Source organism: Podarcis melisellensis, assembly GCF_964234715.1.
Source record: "Podarcis melisellensis genome assembly, chromosome: 5".
NCBI classification, from domain to species: Eukaryota; Metazoa; Chordata; class Lepidosauria; order Squamata; family Lacertidae; genus Podarcis; species Podarcis melisellensis.
Genome location: NC_138537.1, coordinates 44,657,642 through 44,663,742, shown reverse-complemented (window position 1 = coordinate 44,663,742; position 6,101 = coordinate 44,657,642).

Below are 6,101 nucleotides of genomic sequence, written 5' to 3'. Positions count from 1 at the left end.
TTACAAAGATTTCATTAAACCTTGCTATACAATGCTTAATCTTCAACTTTTGCAGACCCAGAATCCACCATTAACCCAGACATGCACCTGGAGATCCATTTCATAGTTTTTAACCAAAAATTTATCTAGTAGTGCTGCTGTTGTGACCTCCCATAGACCAGGCTATGATATAATAGTGCAAGTGTGAGAAACCCGTGGCCCTTTAGATGACCTTGGACTCCAACTCCCATCAGCCCCAACCCGTGTGGCCAGTGGAGAGGGATGGTGGGAATTGTAATCCAGCAATATCTGGAGGGTCACAAGTTCCCCACCCCTGTGATAGTGGTTCTCAAACCACCAGTTGAAGATCAATGGCTTAATCCATTATCACATAGGCAGCAAACAAAGTTTATGCAATTGGAGGGGTAGATGGAAGACACATTACTGATGCAACTCCCGTGCCTCTTTAGAAGGTGTCAGATTTTCTTTTGCTAATTCTTAATTCATTACCTGTGCACTTAAAGATTCTGTCCTATTGTGGAACTGCTACTCCATAATCTTAAAGAGGCTTAGATGCGCATTTATGGTGACCTGAAAAGCTTGTTTTTAGACCAAATGTGTATTGAAGGGTTTTGCTTTTGAAAATGCCTTTTGTTACAATAAATTTTTGATGTAGGGATATTCATAAATATCTACCTGTTTTATATTCAAAATATCCAGTTTGTGTTCAGTTTTTCTATAAACAACAGAATGGAACAAAAAATTATTTTTGTAAATATTTTTGTCTAATGTGTTAAGAGATGAAGTATTTAAAGTGTTAAAAAGTAGAAGCCTTCCAAAACTAAAAAAGAAAAGAAAAGAGGAAGTATAATAAACATGCTGGAAAAGCAAAACTAGCAGGCAAGTGAAAAAGAATTTGAGGCACATATTGCTAAAAGAAGAAATTCAGCAAAGCACTATGGCAATAGTTCTGTCAGCACAAACATTTCAGTTTGCCAGACAGAACAATATCCCCTATCTTTCCCCTGCATGCTATTCTGGGGTTTCTCCCAACACTTCCCCTGAGCCAGCTGGAGGGGCAGTGGAAGAGGCAGAAAAGCCCTGTTTTGCTAGCTAGCCACTTGTGGGAGCCTCCATTAGTGTGACGTGTTAGTTGAATCCCACTCAAAACAATGAACAGAACACTGAAGGTACATTAGAGACAGGAAAATAGCCAGGGTGATATTTGGATCATTACATAGCAAAGATACATTAAGACATGATTACTAAAGAAAGGTAGAGAAATTAATTCTATTATTTGCTTTGAACTTCAGTGTGGAAGATGATGGGCAGGTGCTATGTCTGATTCCCCCACTGACCCCAAGAAGGGTATCTGAAAAACAAAGCTAAATAGAAGTGATGAAAACTGAAGTTGTAGAACTATCTACAAATCACTGGGTCCAATTGAATATTTTCTAACAAAAAATATTAAATTTGTTTAAAACTCATCTGACAAAAATCAATGAAACATTGATTTGTAAAAGGGTTTAAGAGGAAAGGCCATTGCCTTAAATATATTAGAGCTATTATTATGCAACATAGAAGAACATGTCTTGCTGAGAGAGAATCAACACGGCTTCTCCAAAAGGGCTTTAAATTGAACCTAGAAACAGCTGCTCTGGGCTGTAACATGAACCTGGAAACAAATGGGTAACCAGTGTATTTCTTTTCATCCTTCTGCCTCGCCTTCATTCTGGATGCTTCAAGTAATTGGGTCCCATAAAATGTCATAATTTCTAATGTGGCTATTATGGTAAAGTGATGGGGGGGGGTGAGTGGGGGCACTGATAGAGCTCCTTGCCAGAGACACAAGGGGCCCTGGGTACACCTTTGTAAGTACCAGTGCTGCTAAAGCTTTACACCAGTATTTATTTATTTCTGGAAAATAAATAGTGAAACAATTCCCCCACCCAAATCAACAATGCAATGAAATTTTCTAGTGCTTTCCAACTGTTTCTGTCTATTTGATACTGCTACCTCCAATGTGAGTATACCATACAGTGGTATAATCATTATGGCAGATGTAAGAGCCTTTGTAGCATGTTAATAGCCCCTGCTAAGTTTTGAGTTTGTTTATCACTGATATAGTAGTTCTTCCTGTTTTATGATCTGTGTTTTTAATTGTGGTTTTAATTAACTGTTGTATCCTGACCTGGGGTTGCTTTGTAATGAAGGGCAGGCTAAAAATATTTTAAAATAAACAAATTGGTAACACCTGAATTCCTACTCTCTTTTATTGTAGAATGAAACTTCATTCATATATGGTCAAGAAACCAAAGTTCTCTTTCACATTTCTTTCAAGACTAAATTGTAATGCATGAGGCCCTCAGGCTTGAGGACAGCTGAGCATACCCTGTGTCAGACTGTTTTAAGGCTGGTTGTCTGGTGGCAGAGAGGCAGAATCACATGTTTTTGTTCAGAAATAAACTGTCCATGTTAAGGGGAGGCTGCAGATGTGAGAGTCTTTTTATATTGGCTCTTCAATGTCACTTGATTCTCGGGCCAAGAAAATTATGAGGTGGTGTGAGAATGCCCTAGCTATAATTACCTTAGACTGTAATCTTAAAGCTCTTTTGTCTATGTATGCATATGCAATTTCCAGAAATACTTTGCAAGTGAACTGTACCAGATTTACTCTACTATGTGTACAGGGTCTTCTTGGGGTTGGGATGTGTGGATGTTCTGTGTAACCTTGAATCCAAGCATTGTCAATTCTTGATTTATTTGAGCAAAAGTGTTAAGGAGCATTCATACACAGGAAAAAGTAACTTGCCTTGAGACTTTGTGCCCAATGAGAGCACAATCCAATGTGTGCAGTTTTTGTTAACCATTAGCTCAAGCTCCTGAAAATAATGGGAGCCTTGGCCAACAAAAATAAAGGCTTTAAGGGAAGTACAAACCGCTGTACTAGGAATGTGTCCCTTTCTAGAGTGTTGCTCCCAAAAGGAACACTTTGTTCCGCAGAATCTGTGGCTGAAGCCTCAAAGTAAACTGTAGTTACCAAGTAAATAAATCTCTTGGCACCCAACTAAGCTTTTACATTCTAGGAAAATGAATATTAACATCCTTGCTTGTGGCAGCGTGCCTCTGATACAGCCTTGACCCATGCTAGGAAAGATTAAGTCAGGAGACTTTTCAGCATCTGCTAGCTAAACAGTGGTACCAGGATTCTGGGCAGACGTCCAGGACCCACTTGGCAAAATGAACAAGAGGGATGGCTTACCACATGTTGAAGTAAAAGCCCATTAAGGACAGAGTCTAAAATTACCTAACCACCACTGTTCAACAAGTGCTGCCTTTTGCAAAACACAGGCCCAATCCTTCAGAATACGACTGAGCAAACCGTTATAAATTTGTGCCATTTGGGTAATAAGCTAATTATTTTGCATATCTATGTGGGTTGGGAAATTAGCTATGTCTTTCCTCCTATCAGGATCTCTTCCTTTATATTCCCGTTGATTCTAGTGAGTTTGTGAAGACTGCCTGCTACTCCTATCATCTTCCTAAACCTTTTGTCAGCTGCACTTCCCAGACATACCAAGATGGTGATGATATTTTGCCTCCTGCACATTTTCCTTGAAGTGTTAACACGTTACCCCACAATACAACATTTTACCACTTCTGCTTAGGTATTGTGTTCTGACACATCTTCTGTCAGCTAGAATTTATGTGCACGTAAATACTTTTTAATTGATGCATTAGATTAATTTAGGGGCCCCAACTTTTGTTAGGCTAAGGAACACATCTGGAAATCTAAGAAACTTGTGGACACCACACAATACTGCTTTCACAGAAGAGAAACTGACACTGCTCAGAACTCCCACTCCAAAACCAGGCAAATCACACAAACACACCAGTCAAAACACAAAAAGCAGGCAACAACAACCCCCTGCCCAAAGGCAAACCCCTGCAACCAAACAGCTGACACAAATACACCGATACAATTCATTTAAAAAATTGACCAGGGGACTGGTGGACGGCAAGGGCAGTGCCATCCTGGGACCCCAGATTTAATAGTTTGTTATATAGTGTAGGTCTTTGTTTATGGAATGATACTTTAGGTGAACTGGATTAATTCATTGTTCTAGTTGTAATTTGAAGCTGGTTTGAATAAGTTGCTGCTGAGCTGGTGAGATGATATGAAATTCTAGCTCAACCCAATGTGTGTACAATTTCAAAATCATCAAGACATACCACTGGTGAAGGAAGCATGTTCTAGCTGTAATTGGTTAGTTTATCCTTTGATCATAAAATATTACAAAGAACACAGGTGCAGTATATTTTGGCATTTGATTATTTTGGTGAACAGGCATTTTTCCTTCAAATTGGAATAACACACTAAGTGGAAAAGAATTGTGTATTTAGGCTGCTTAAGTGTGCTTTGAGTGAACTTGGGTTCAAAGAATGACTCCAAAATTCACTCTGAGTGAAATTGCATGGGACTATGAACATTCAGAATGTTGTAAACTAGATGTAAAATCTCGCTTTTATTCTGCTCCCTGTTGTCCTCTGAAGTGTAACTGCCTTCTATCACACTTTCATAGTAACTGCTCTGAACTGATTTCTTTAGAGTGTTTCGTATACAGGGAAAGAGAGCAGAGAAGAATAAATCAATCAAGATGAACTGAGAAATGAAAAGAAAGGAATTACGAGTCCAAACTAATATTGAAGTGTACAAGTTAAGAAAGGAGGAAATCATATTTTATCATAAAAATAAAATCTGTATTTAGATATTAAACTCGGGTTTCCTTCAGTCGTTCCTATGTATTATAGCCATGTATAACTGCATCTTATAGTTGCTGTGTATCATAGCGTCTGACAGCTGTAGGGCTTTGAAGGGTTCTGAGTTTTCCTGCCTCAGTAGATTCTATGAACATAGTAATAAAGGCAACGTCTGTCCCAAGACTACAGATGCCAGTACAGATGCCAGCTCCTTCAAGCACAGCACCAAGAATATGATGCTTCTCCAAGCTTCACTTTTCACCATATAACATAGGCAGTTCCAAACTCACTTAAAACAGTTTTTGATTGCAGTTCTATGACTTCCAGAAATGCTCAGTACTTCACATGTTGCTTGAACACATAAAATGACCCATTGTTCAGCTTGATGAATTTCCCATTAATTAGTGGGTCTCATCTTGAATAGCTTCGGGGAGATGACAATGACCCTATAGTATTTGTTTTGTGATTATTTTTCTTGGTTTCCATAGGAAAGGAAGGGTAAGTATGTAGCGTTTTACAGCAGATCGTGACTTTATAAAGAAAGCTCTTATTAATGGCTTCAGTACCCTTTCTTAAGGGCTTAAACTACCCCTCTTTGTTCCAAAACAAGAACACTCTTACAAAGCATTGCTTGCACAGTGGTAAGCCATGCCTCTTTCTCTACCTCTTCACTGCAGCACAGCTAGACTGTCATCAGCAGGCATGCACCAATCAAATTGGATCCTTGCTGTATACATAGTGAACATTTATTTTTGATACACACACAGAGTAATTGTCGCCATGTTTGCTCATAAGGAAACTTCCAAAGATCATATTAAGCCAACCCAAATGTCATGAAATAGCATGCAGGTTCTGGGAGACTTCAAAGCTTACATGCCACTTTGATCGCCTTAATAAAAGTGTTGCTTTGATATAGATTTTGGAATTTATTCTTATATTTGCCATTAAAAATGCACACAGAGTTGTGGACAAGGACCAGTGGTCAAGGATGATGGGAACTGTAGTCCGAAAACAGCTGGAGGGCCAAGTTTGGCCATGCCTGCTCTTATCCTTTCCCACACCTGCATAATAGTATAGACCTCCATCATATACTCTCTTTACTAGGTTTTGTTTTTCTCAACTGAAAAGCTCCGAATGTTGTAACATTTCCTCATAAGGGAGTTATTTATTGGGCAAGGCGTTGGACCAGCTTGTTCTGAGAAGAAGTTCTCAGATATGGGATAAAAAAAGGCAGAGAAATTAATCTATGCTTTCAGACAGGAGTTGCTTAGAGAAGCGCAAGGTCCTTGCTAGGGTAAATGTTGCATGATGTCTATTCCTTTGGGCTGTCCCATCATTGTGTCAGAATGAATGTCATCCAC